At 41.3% G+C, this 14,355-nt stretch overlaps 1 protein-coding gene across 1 annotated transcript in view; it reads right to left on the bottom strand.

Annotated features, from left to right (window-relative positions):
• Window positions 1-14,355, bottom strand: part of GALNTL6 (polypeptide N-acetylgalactosaminyltransferase like 6) — a 1,544,427-nt gene that overhangs the window by 317,108 nt on the left and 1,212,964 nt on the right. The window lies entirely within an intron of this gene.

Raw genomic sequence — 14,355 nt, 5'->3', positions numbered from 1 at the left:
CTGCTTCATTCCATACTCCAAGGCCAAATTTGCCTGTTACTCCAGGTGTTTCTTGAATTCCTACTTTTGCATTCCAGTCTTCTATGATGAAAAGGACATCTTTTTTGGGTGTTAGTTCTAAAAGGTATTGTAGGTCTTCATAGAACTGTTTAACTTCAGCTTCTTCAGTGGGCATAGTTGGGGCATAGGCTTGGATCACCGTGATATTGAATGGTTTGCCTTGGAAACGAACAGAGATCATTCTATTGTTTTTGAGATTGCACACAAGTACTGCATTTCGAACTCTTTTGTTGACCATGATGGCTACTCCATTTCTTCTAAGGGATTCCACCCACAGTAGAAGATGTAATGGTCATCTGAGTTAAATTCACCCATTCCAGTTCATTTCAGTTCGCTGATTCCTAGAATGTTGACGTTCTCTCTTGCCATCTTCTGTTTGACCACTTCCAATTTACCTTGCTTCATGGACCTAACATTCCAGGTTCCTATGCAATATTGCTCTTTACAGCTTCGGACCTTGGTTCTATCACCAGTCACATCCACAACTGGGTATTGTTCTTGCTTTGGTTCCATCCCTTCATTCTTTCTGGAGTTATTTCTCCACTGATCTCCTGTATCATATTGGGTACCTACCGACCTGGGGAGTTCCTCTTTCAGTATCTTATTTTTTTGCCTTTTCTTACTGTTCATGGGGTTCTCAAAGCAAGAATACTGAAGTGGTTTGCCATTCCCTTCTCCAGTGGACCACATTCTGTCAAATCCTGAAAGATGATGCTGTGAAAATGCTGCACTCAATATGCCAGCAAATTTGAAAACTCAGCAGTGGCCACAGGACTGGAAAAGGTCAGTTTTCATTCCAATCCCAAAGATAAGCAATGCCAAAGAATGCTCAAACTACCGCACAGTTGCATTCATCTCACACGCTAGTAAAGTCATGCTCAAAATTCTCCAAGCCAGGCTTCAGCAATATGTGATCTGTGAACTTCCAGATGTTCAAGCAGGTTTTAGAAAAGGCAGAGGCAGCAGAGATCAAATTGCCAACATCTGCTGGATCATCGAGAAAGCAAGAGAGTTCCAGAAAAACATCTACTTCTGCTTTATTGACTATGCCAAAACCTTTGACTGTGTGGATCATAATAAACTGTGGAAAATTCTGAAAGAGATGGGAATACCAGACCACCTGACCTGCCTCTTGAGAAACCTGTATGCAGGTCAGGAAGCTACAGTTAGAACTGGACACGGAACGAGAGACTGGTTCCAAATAGGAAAAGGAGTACGTCAAGGCTGTATATTGTCACCCTGCTTATTTAACGTATATGCAGAGTACATCATGAGGAACGCTGGGCTGGATGAAGCACAAGCTAGAATCAAGATTGCTGGGAGAAATATCAATAACCTCAGATATGCAGATGACACCACCCTTATGGCAGAAAGTGAAGAGGAACTAAAAAGCCTCTTGATGAAAGTGAAAGAGGAGAGTGAAAAAGTTTGACTTGAAGCTCAACATTCAGAAAACTAAGATCATGGCATCTGGGCCCATCACTTCATGGTAAATAAATGGGGAAGCAGTGGAAACAGTGTCAGACTTTATTTTTTTGGGCTCCAAAATCACTGCAGATGGTGACTGAAGCCATGAAATTAAAATTTGCTTGCTCCTTGGAAAGAAAGTTATGACCAAGAGAACAAGATGGCGGAGGAATAGGACGGCGAGACCACTCTCTCCTCCACAAATTCATCAAAAGAACTTTTGAACGCGAGTAAAGTCCACAAAACAACTTCTGAATGCTGGCAGAGGACGTCAGGCACCCAGAAAAGTAGCCCATTGTCTTCGAAAGGAGGTAGGAAAAAACATAAAAGATAAAAAGCGAAACAAAAGAAGTAAGGATGGAGCTCCGTCCCAGGAAGGGAGGCTTTAAAAAGAGAGAAGTTTCCAAACACCAGGAAACATTCTCACTGGCGATTCTGTGGCGAGCCTTGGAAGCTCAGAGGGCCACATAACCCTCTTTTTTTTTTAAGATTTTTTTAAAACCCACAGATTACCCGCCAAACGGTAACTCCCAGCGGAGAAGCAGCGCAGACGCCTGCATACGCCATTAACAAGCGGGGGCTGGGCAGGGAGGAACCGGCTGAACTGCTTAGAGAGAGGACTGGGCTTGAATGCTGCGAGAACAATTTGAGAGAACTGGGGAGAGCAAAGCAGACTGTGGGATAGCTTCCCCACGAAAAGGCGGAAAGCTCTAACCTATGACTCGGCCAACCCCGCTCACAGAATAAAGGACTGAGCAGAGCGAGCCAGCTGCGGTCAGCCCATCCCCCATTCCCCGCCGAGACAGGCAGGGAGCGCAGCCAGAGCCGGAGCGGGCAGCCGCGGTCCCAGAAAGGCATCTGATACAAACTGCAGGCAGGCTTGTTGCTATTCAGGACTTCTTGGGCTCGAGCTGGTCGATATCCCCCTGAGAAGGTGCGCCGGTTGTACAACCAGAAAACTGAGTGGCGGGGACTGGGGAGGCGATAAGTCGCAGAGACCGCGCTCGCCAAACACCTGGTCCCCTGAGCTGCTCGGACTGGGGAAGGCACAAAACGCAGGCCCAACCAAGTCTGCGCCTTTGTGGAGTACCTGAGAACCTGAACTTGAGCCGCTCAGACCTGGGAAGTGCATACAACCTGGTGCCGGCCTCGGACAGTTGCCGGCAGAGCAACCTAGAGCCTGTGCGGTGTAGACTGGGACAGCATACATGCTGTGAGCGGGGGCAAACCCAGTGTGGCCGAGACACTGCGAGCACTCCCCACAGACGCCAGAGATAATCGACTGCAGCGTTCCTCCCTTCCCAGAACAGGACTGAACAACTGAGCCTTAAAAAGTGTCCACCCACCCCCTAGTATCAGGGCGGAAATTAGACACTGAAGAGACCAGCAGACAGAAGCTAAAACAGAGGGAACCACCTTGGAAATGACAGATAGAGATGTCTAGAGACTACTCCAAGAATAAGACCAAAAACCAGAGGCAAGAGGCTTAAGCCCGAATCCTGAGAACACCAGAGAAGTCCTGACTCCAGGGAACATTAATCGATAGGAGCTCATCAAACGTCTCCATACCTACGCTAAACCCAAGGGTCAACAAGTTCCAGAGCAAGACATACCACGCAAATTCTCCAGTAACACAGGAAACTAGCCCTGAGCTTCAATATACAGGCTGCCCAAAGTCACTCCAAACCCACTGACATCTCATAACTCATTACTGGACACTTCATTGCACTCCAGAGAGAAGAAATCCAGCTCCACCCACCAGAACACCGACACAGGCTTCCATAACCAGGGAACCTTGACAAGTCACCTGTTCAACCCCACACACAGCAAGGAAACTACATAATAAAGAGAACTCCACAAACGGCCAGAAGAGGGAAAGGCCACCCCAAGCAAAGCATTATAAGCAAGATGAAGAAGCAGAGAAATACCCAGCAAGTAAAGGAACAAGATAAATGCCCACCAACACAAACAAAAGAGGAAGATATAGGGAATCTACATGAAAAAGAATTTCGAATTTTGGTGGTGAAAATGATTCAAAATCTTGAAAGCAAAATGGAGTTACAGATAAATAACCTGGAGAAAAGGATTGAGAAGATGGAAGAAAGGTTTAATAAGGACTTAGAGGAAATAAAAAAGAGTCAATATACAATGAATAATACAATAGATGAGATCAGAAACACTCTGGAGGGAACAAACAGTGGAATAACAGAGGCAGAAGACAGGATAAGCGAGCTAGAAGATAGAATTGTAGAAATAAATGAAACAGAGAGGAAAAAAGAAAAACAAATTAAAAGAAATGAGAACAATATTAGAGACCTCTGGGACAATGTTAAACGCTCCAACATTCGAATCATAGGAATCCCAGAAGAAGAAGACAAAAAGAAAGACCATGAAAGAATACTTGAGGAGATAATAGTTGAAAACTTCCCTAAAATAGGGAAAGAAATAATCACCCAAGTCCAAGAAACCCAGAGAGACCCCAACAGGATAAACCCAAGGCGAAATACTCCTAGACACATATTAATCAAATTAACAAAGATCAAACACAAAGAACAAATATTAAAAGCAGCAAGGGAAAAACAGCAAATAACACACAAGGGGATTCCCAAAAGGATAACAGCTGATCTTTCAACAGAAACTCTTCAGGCCAGGAGGGAGTGGCAAGACATACTTAAAGTGATGAAAGAAAATAACCTACAGCCCAGACTACTGTACCCAGCAAGGATCTCATTCAAATAGGAAGGAGAAATCAAAAGCTTTACAGACAAGCAAAAGCTGAGAGAATTCAGCATTACCAAACCAGCTCTCCAACAAATGCTAAAGGATCTTTTCTAGACAGGAAACACAGAAAGGGTGTATAAACTCGAACCCAAAGCAATAAAGAAAATGGCTACGGGATCGTACTTATCAATAATTACCTTAAACGTAAATGGGTTGAATGCCCCAACCAAAAGACAAAGGCTGGCTGAATGGATACAAAAACAAGACCCCCATATATGTTGTCTGCAAGAGACCCACCTCAAAACGAGGGACACATATAGACTGAAAGTGAAGGGCTGGAAAAAGATATTCCATGCAAATAGAGACCAAAAGAAAGCAGGAGTAGCAATACTCATATCAGATAAAATAGACTTTAAAACAAAGGCTGTGAAAAGATACAAAGAAGGAAACTACATAATGATAAAAGGATCAATCCAAGATGAAGATATAACAATTATAAATATTTATGCACCCAACATAGGAGCACCGCAATATGTAAGACAATTACTAACAAGTATGAAAGGGGAAATTAACAATAATGCAATAATAGTGGGAGATTTTAATACCCCACTTACATCTATGGATAGATCAACTAAACAGAAAATTAACAAGGAAACACAATCTTTAAATGATACAATAGACCAGTTAGACCTAATTGATATCTATAGGACATTTCACTCCAAAACAATGAATTTCACCTTTTTCTCAAGTGCACATGGAACCTTTTCCAGGATAGATCACATCCTGGGCCATAAATCTAGCCTTGGTAAATTCAATAAAGTTGAAATCATTCCATGCATCTTTTCTGACCACAATGCAGTAAAATTAGATCTCAATTATGGGAGAAAAACTATTAAACATGCCAACATATGGAGGCTGAACAACACGCTGCTGAACAACGAACAAATCATAGAAGAAATCAAAAGAGAAATCAAAATATGCATAGAAATGAATGAAAACACAACAACCCAAAACCTCTGGGACACTGTAAAAGCAGTGCTAAGGGGAAGGTTAATAGCAACACAGGCATACCTCAAGAAACAAGAAAAAAGTCAACTAAATAACCTAACTCTACATCTAAAGCAACTAGAAAAGGAAGAAAGGAAGAACCCCAGGGTCAGTAGAAGGAAAGAAATTGTAAAAATTAGGGCAGAGATAAATGCAAAAGAAACAAAAGAGACTATAGCAAAAATCAACAAAGCCAAAAGCTGGTTCTTTGAGAAGGTAAATAAAATTGACAAACCACTAGCCAGACTTATCAAGAAACAAAGGGAGAAGAACCAAATCAATAAAATTAGAAATGAAAATGGAGAGATCACAACTGACAACACAGAAATACAAAGGATTATTAGAGAATACTATCAGGAATTATATGGCAATAAAATGAATAACCTGGAAGAAATGGACAAATTCCTAGAAAAATACAACTTTCCAAAACTGAACCAGGAAGAAATAGAAAATCTGAACAGACCCATCACAAGCACGGAAACTGAAACTGTAATCAAAAATCTCCCAGCAAACAAAAGCCCAGGTCCAGACGGCTTCACAGCCGAATTCTACCAAAAATTTAGAGAAGAGCTAACACCTATTCTACTCAAACTCTTCCAGAAAATTGCTGAGGAAGGGAAACTTCCAAACTCATTCTATGAGACCAGCATCACCCTAATCCCAAAACCTGGTAAAGACCCCACAAAAAAAGAATACTACAGGCCAATATCACTGATGAACATACATGCAAAAATCCTTAACAAAATTTTAGCAATCAGAATCCAACAGCATATTAAGAAGATCATACATCGTGACCAAGTGGGTTTTATCCCAGGAATGCAAGGATTCTTCAATATCCGCAAACCAATCAATGTAATACACCACATTAACAAACTGAAAAATAAAAATCATATGATTATCTCAATAGATGCAGAGAAAGCCTTCGACAAAATTCAACATCCATTTATGATAAAAACCCTCCAGAAAGTGGGAATAGAAGGGACATACCTCAACATAATAAAAGCTATATATGACAAACCCACAGCAAACATTATCCTCAATGGTGAAAACCTGAAAGCATTTCCCCTAAAGTCAGGAACAAGACAAGGGTGCCCACTCTCACCACTACTATTCAACATAGTTCTGGAAGTTTTGGCTACAGCAATCAGAGCAGAAAAAGACATAAAAGGAATACAAATTGGAAAAGAAGAAGTAAAACTTTCACTGTTCGCTGATGACATGATCCTCTACACAGAAAACCCTAGAGACTCTACCAGAAAACTACTAGAGCTAATCAATGATTACAGTAACGTTGCAGGATATGAAATCAACACACAGAAATCCCTTGCATTCCTATACACTAACAATGAGAAAATAGAAAGGGAAATTAAGGAAACTATTCCATTCACTGTTGCAACGAAAAGAATTAAATACTTAGGAATATATCTACCTAAGGAAACAAAAGACTTGTACATAGAAAACTATAAAACACTACTGAAAGCAATCAAAGAGGACACTAATAGATGGAGAAATATACCATGTTCATGGATTGGAAGAATAAATATTGTAAAAATGAGTATACTACCCAAAGTAATTTATACATTCAATGCAATCCCTATCAAGCTACCAATGATATTTTTCACAGAGCTAGAACAAATAATCTCACAATTTGTATGGAAATACAAAAAACCTCGAATAGCCAAAGCAATCTTGAGGAAGAAAAACGGAACTGGGGGAATTAACCTGCCGGACTTCAGGCTCTACTACAAAGCCACAGTCATCAAGACAGTATGGTACTGGCATAAAGACAGAAATGTAGATCAATGGAACAAAATAGAAAGCCCAGAGATAAATCCACGCATCTATGGACACCTCATCTTTGACAAAGGAGGCAAGAATATAAAATGGAGAAAAGACAGTCTCTTTAACAAGTGGTGCTGGGAAAACTGGTCAGCCACTTGTAAAAGAATGAAACTAGAACACTTCCTAACACCATACACCAAAATAAACTCAAAATGGATTAGAGAGCTAAATGTAAGACCAGAAACTATAAAACTCCTAGAGGAGAACGTAGGCAAAACACTCTCCGACATAAATCACAGCAGGATCCTCCAAGACCCACCTCCCAGAATATTGGAAATAAAAGCAAAAATAAACAAATGGGACCTAACTAAAATCAAAAGCTTCTGCACAGCAAAGGAAACTATAAGTAAGGTGAAAAGACAGCCTTCAGAATGGGAGAAAATAATAGCAACTGAAGCAACTGATAAAGGATTAATCTCCAAACTATACAAGAAGCTCCTGCAGCTCAATTCCAGAAAAATAAATGACCCAATCAAAAAATGGGCCAAAGAACTAAACAGAAATTTCTCCAAAGAAGACATAAAGATGGCTAACAAACACATGAAAAAATGCTCAACATCCCTCATAATCAGAGAGATGCAAATCAAAACCACAATGAGATACCATTTCACACCAGTCAGAATGGCTGCTATCCAAAAGTCTACATGCAATAAATGCTGGAGAGGATGTGGAGAGAAAGGAACCCTCTTACACTGTTGGTGGGAATGCAAACTAGTACAGCCACTATGGAGAACAGTGTGGAGATTCCTCAAAAAACTGGAAATAGAACTGCCATATGATCCAGCAATCGCACTCCTGGGCATACACACCGAGGAAACCAGAATTGAAAGAGACACGTGTACTCCAATGTTCATTGCAGCACTGTTTATAATAGCCAGGACATGGAAGCAACCTAGATGTCCATCTGCAGACAAATGGATAAGAAAGCTTTGGTACATATACACAATGGACTATTATTCAGCCATTAAAAAGAATACATTTGAATCAGTTCTAATGAGGTGGATGAAACTGGAGCCTATTATACAGAGTGAAGTAATCCAGAAAGAAAAACACCAATACAGTATACTAACACATATATATGGAATTTAGAAAGATGCAAATGATAACCCTGTATACGAGACAGCAAAAGAGACACAGATGTATAGAACAGTCTTTGGGACTCTATGGGAGAGGCTGAGGGTGGGATGATTTGGGAGAATGGCATTGAAACACGTATGTTGTCATATGTGAAACGAATCACTAGTCCAGGGTCAATGCATGTTATAGGATGCTCGGGGCTGGCATGCGGGGATGACCCAGAGGGAGGATAAAGGGAGGAGGGAGGTGGGAGGGGGGTTCAGGAGGGGAAACTTATGTAAACCCGGGGCAAATTCATACCAATGTATGGCAAAACCAACCAATATAATATTGTAAAATAATTTGCCTCCAATAAAAAATAAATTAACTACAAAAAAAAAAACATAAAAAAGAAAGTTATGACCAACCTAGACAGCATATTAAAAAGCAGAGACATTACTTTGTCAACAAAGGTCCGTCTAGTCAAGGCTATGGTTTTTCCAGTGGTCATGTATGGATGTGAGAGTTGGACTATAAAGAAAGCTGATTGCCGAAGAATTGATGCTTTTGAACTGTGGTGTTGGAGAAGACTCTTGAGAGTCCCTTGGACTGCAAGGAGATCCAACCAGTCCATCCTAAAGGAAATCAGTCCTGAATGTTCATTGTAAGGACTGATGTTGAAGCTGAAACTCCAATACTTTGGCCACCTGATGTGAAAAGCTGAATCATTTGAAAAGACCCTGTTGTTGGGAAAGACTGAGGGCAGGAGAAGGGGACAACAGAGGATGAGATGGCTGGATGGCATCACCGACTCGATGGGCATGAGTTTGGGTAAGCTTCGGGAGTTGGTGATGGAGAGGGAGGCTTGGCGTGCTGCGATTAATGGTGTCACAAAGAGTCGGACACAACAGTGTCTGAACTGAACTGAAACAAACTGATCACTTGAATAACAGCCTTGTCTAACTCAATGAAACTATGAGCCATGCCGTGTATGGCCACCCCAGATGGACAGGTCAGAGTGGAGTGTTGTAACAAGATGGGGTCCACTTGAGAAGGGAATGGCCAATCACTTCAGCATTCTTGCCCTAAGAACCTCATGAACAGTATGAAAAGGCAAAAAGTAATGACACTGAAGTATGAACTCCCCAGGTCGTTAGGTGCCCAATATGCTACTGGAGAAGAGTGGAGAAATAGCTCTAGAAAGAAGAGGCTGAGCCAAAGCAAAAACAATGCCCAGTTGTGGATCTGACTGGTGATGGAAGTAAAGTCCGATGTTGTAAAGAATAATGTTGCTTAGGAACCTGGAATGTTAAGTCCCTGAATCAAGGCAAGTTAGAAGTGGTCAAGTAGGAGATGGCAAGAGTGAACATTGACATTTTAGTAATCAGTGAAGTAAAATGGACTGGAATGGGCAAATTTATTTCATATGAACATTATATCTACTACTGTGGGGAAGAATCCCCAAGAAATGGAGTAGCCCTCATAGTCAACAAGAGAGTCTGAAATGCACTGAAGTGAAAGTGAAAGTCGCTCAGTCGTGTCCGACTCTTTGCGACCTCATAGACTATACAGTCCATGGAATTCTCCTGGCCAGAATACTGGAGTGGGTAGCCTTTCCCTTCTCCTCTGAAATGCAGTACTTGGGTACAATCTCAAAAACAACAGAATGATCTCTGTTGGTTTCCAAGGCAAGCTATTCAATATCACAGTAATCCAAGTCTATGTCCCAACCAGTAATGCTGAAGAAGCTGAAGTTGAACAGTTCTATGAAGACCTACAAGACTTTCTAGAACTAAAACCAAAAATGATGTCCTTTTCATCATAGGGGACTGGATTGCAAAAGTAGGAAGTCAAGAGATACCTGGAGTAACAGGAAAATTTGGCCCAGGAGTACAGAATGAAGCATGGCAACAGCTAACAGAGTTTTGCCAAGAGAAAGCACCGGTCATAACAAACACACTCTTCCAACAACACAAAAGATGACTCCTGCACATGGACACCAGCAGATATTCAATAATGAAATCAGATTGATTATATTCTTTTGAGTTGAAGATGGAAAAGCTCTATACAGTTAGGAAAAACAAGACCAGGAGCTGACTGTGGCTCAGATCATGAACTCCTTATTGCCAAATTCAGGCTTAACCTGAAGAGAGTAGGGAAAACCACTAGACCATTTAGGTATCAGTCAGTTCAGTTCAGTTGCTCAGTCATGTCCGACTCTTTGTGACCCCATGAGTCACAGCACGCCAGGCCTCCCTGTCCATCATCAACTCCTGGAGTTCACTCAAACTCATGTCCATCGAGTCGGTGATGCCATCCAGCCATCTCATTCTCTGTTGTCCCCATCTGCTCCCATCCCCAATCCCTCCCAGCATCAGACTCTTTTCCAGTGAGTCAACTCGTTGCATGAGGTGGCCAAAGTATTGGAGTTTCAGCTTTAGCATCAGTCCTTCCAATGAACACCCAGGATTGATCTCCTTTAGAATGGACTGGTTTGACCTCCTTGCAGTCCAAGGGACTCTCAAGAGTCTTCTCAAGCACCATAGTTCAAAAGCACCAATTCTTTGGCGATCAGCTTTCTTCACAGTCCAACTCTCACATCCATACATGACCACGGGAAAAACCATAGCCTTGACTAGACGGACCTTGGTTGGCAAAGTAATGTCTCTGCTCTTTAATATGCTATCTAGGTTGGTCTTAACTTTCCTTCCAAGGAGTAAGCGTCTTTTAATTTCCTGGCTGCAATCAGCATCTGCAGTGATTTTGGAGACCATTCAGGTACGACCTAAATCAAATCCCTTACAGTGGAAGTGACAAATAGATTCAAAGGATTAGATCTGATAGATAAGAAGAGTGCCTGAAGAACTATGAATGAAGTAACACTGTACAGGAGGCAGTGATCAAGACCATCCCCAAGAAGAAGAAAGGCAAAAAGGAAAAATGGTTGTCTGAGAAGTTCTCACAAATAGCTGAGAAGAAGAGAAGTGAAAAGCAAAAGAGAAAAGGAAAGATATTTCCATCTTAACTCAGAGTTCTAGAGAATAGAAAGTAGAGACAAGAAAGTCTTCCTAAGTGATCAATGCAAAGAAATAGAGGAAAACAACACAATGGGAAAAAATAGAGATCACTTCAAGAAAATTCAAGATACCAAGGGAATATTTCATGCAAAGATGGGTACAATATAGAAACTGTATGAACCCAACAGAAGCAGATGATATTAAGAAGAAGTGGCAAGAATACACAGAAGAACTATACAAAAAAGACCTTCGTGACCCAGATAACCACAATGGTATGATCACTCACCTAGAGCCAGATATCCTGGAGTGTGAATTCAAGTGGGCCTTAGCTGTGAGCAAAGCTAGTGGAGGTGATGGAATTCCAGGTCAGCTATTTCAAATCCTAAAAAGTGATGCTGTGAAAGCGCTGCACTCAACATGCCAGCAAATTTGGAAAACTCAACAGTGGTCCCAGGATTGGAAAAGTTCAGTTTTCATTCCAATCCCAAAGATAGGCAATGCCAAAGAATGCTCAAACTACTGCACAATTGCACTCATCTCACACACTAGCAAAGTAATGCTCAAAATTCTCCAAGCTAGGCTTCAACAATACGTGAACCGAGACCTTCCAGATGTTCAAGCTGGATTTCAAAACGGCAGAGGAACCAGAGATCAAACTGCCAAGATCCATTGGATCATCGAAAAAGCAAGAGAATTTCAGAAAATCATCTAATCTGCTTCATTGACTACACTAAAGTCTTTGATTGTGTGGATCACAACAAACTGTGGAAAATTCTTAAAGAGATGGGATTACCAAACTGTCTTACCTGCCTCCTGAGAAATCTGTATGCGGGTCAAGAAGCAACAGTTAGAACTGGATATGGAACAACAGACTAGTTCCAAACTGGGAAAGGAGTATGCCAAGGCTTCACATCATCACCCTGCTTATTTAATTTATATGCAGAGTACATCATGTGAAATGCTGGGTTGTCTGAATCATAAGATGGAATCAAGATTGCAGGGAGAAATATCAATAACCTCAGATATGCAGATGACAGCACTTTATGGCAGAAAATGAAGAGGAACTGAAGAGCGTCTTGATCAAAGTGAAAGAAGGGAATGAAAATGCTGGCTTGAAACTCAATATTCAGAAAACTCAGATCATGGCATCTGGTCCCATCACTTCATGGCAAATAGTGGGGAAACAATGGAAACAGTGATGGACTTTATTTTCTTGGGCTCCAAAAGCACTGCAGATGGTGAGTGCAGCAATGAAGTTAAAAGATACTTGCTCCTTGGAAGAAAAGCTATGATCAACTTATGTGTGTGTATGTGTTAGTCACTTAGTTGTGTCTGACTCTTTGTGACTTCATGGACTGTATAGCCCTCCAGGTTCCTCTGTCCAAGGGATTCTCCAGGCAAGAATACTGAAGTGGATTGCCATTTCCTTCTCCAGGGGATCTTCCTGACCCAGGGATTGAACCTGGATTTCCTGTACTGCAGGTAGATTCTTTACCATCTGAGCTATAGGGAAGTCCCAGCAAACAGAAAAGCTTAACCTATGCAGCATATTAAAAAGCAGAGACATTACTTACTGACAAAGGTCCATGTATTCAAAGCAATGGTTTTTCCAGTAGTCATGTATAGTTGTGAGATTTGGACCATAAAGAAGGCTGAGTTCCGAAGAATTGATTCTTTTGAAATGTGGTGCTAGAGAAGACTCTTGTGAGACCCTTGGACAGCAAGGAGATCAAAGCAGTTGATCCTAAAAGAAATCAGTCCTGAATATTCATTGGAAGGACTGATGATGAAGCTGAAGCCCCATTCCTTTGGCCAGCTAATGCAAGGAACTGACTAACTGGAAAAGATCCTCATGCTGGGAAAGATTAAAGGCAGGAGAAGAAGGGGATGGCAGAAGATGAGATGGTTCGATGGCATCACCAACTCAATGGACATGAATTTGAGCAAGCTCCAGGAATTGGTGATGGTTGGGGAAGCCTGGCTTGCTGCAGTTATTAAGCATGCAAAGAATCATACACGACTGATTGACTAAACTGAAATGAAGGTTAAGTGTGAACAGGGGCAGTGGATGGAGGTGCATGGCCTGGAAGTTTGAGAATCCACTTGCTAAAAGAACTGAGATCTGAATGTTGTGGAGATAGGTTTTCATTTTTGCAAACTTGCCTTTTTTTCACCCCTTCCTTTTGTACCTGGGTCTATCAAATAGAGGTGTATCTGGCCTCATTGATAGATTTTTATTCTTTTTCCATCTATTTATATTGAGTATTCTGTTAAGTGTGAGAGCCATTACATTCCTGTTCCAAGAGATAAATGGCATCATTTTGGTTGTTTATCATCTTATAGAGATAAAATAAGTTGAAAGAAAGTCTAGTTGCTCTCTTAGTGGGCACATTTTATGTGGCTTCATGATTCTTTAGTTCTGATTTATTAACTATGTTTCAAGAACATATATGCCATCTGTACGGTGTTGTAAAAGCGATGCCTGAGAGCACAGTTCTAGATTCTCTCAGTCTCATCAGTATGTAAATCATTAAGCAGAATATAAATGCCCCCCAGGCAAAATAATCAGAATGACATTCCCACCACTGCATGTGGATGAAGCCATGGCCGATAAATTCCTTCTTCAAATATGCTCTCTTACTGCATTATTTATGGACTTGGGAAATGCAGGTTATCCTGCAGTTATTCTTGGCATTATTCTCTTCCTAGTGGGGTCTGTGAACTGTAACCTGATCCTTGGATGGAAAGCACTTATCCTTTCCTTGATAGCTAAATTGTTACTCTAGACTAGCAACAGTTGCATTTAAAGAAAATTATTTTTAGTCTTTAACAACTGTAGAAGTTGGAAGGGCAAGTGAAGGTTTTTCTGCTTTGTCTGTCTTTGTATATCTAGAAGGCTTCCCAGGTGGAGCAGTGGTAAAGAATCCACCTGCCCGTGCAGGAGATTCAAGAGTTGCAGGTTTGATCCTTGCGTCAGGAAGATCCCCTGAAGAAGGAAATAGCAAACCACTCCAGTATTCTTGCCTGGGAAATCCCATGAACAGTGGAGCCTGGCATAGAGTCGGACACAACTGAAGTGACTTAGCTAGCATGCCCACAGGCATACATATAGACAGGTATTTAATATGGTGCTACAAGGTCCTTT

This window comes from Moschus berezovskii, chromosome 7, assembly GCF_049115385.1.
Source record: "Moschus berezovskii isolate FMDL1 chromosome 7, NW_MosBer_1.0, whole genome shotgun sequence".
Classification (NCBI taxonomy): Eukaryota; Metazoa; Chordata; class Mammalia; order Artiodactyla; family Moschidae; genus Moschus; species Moschus berezovskii.
The sequence above is the reverse complement of the archived record's forward strand: the minus strand, read 5'-3'. Positions and strand labels throughout refer to the sequence as shown.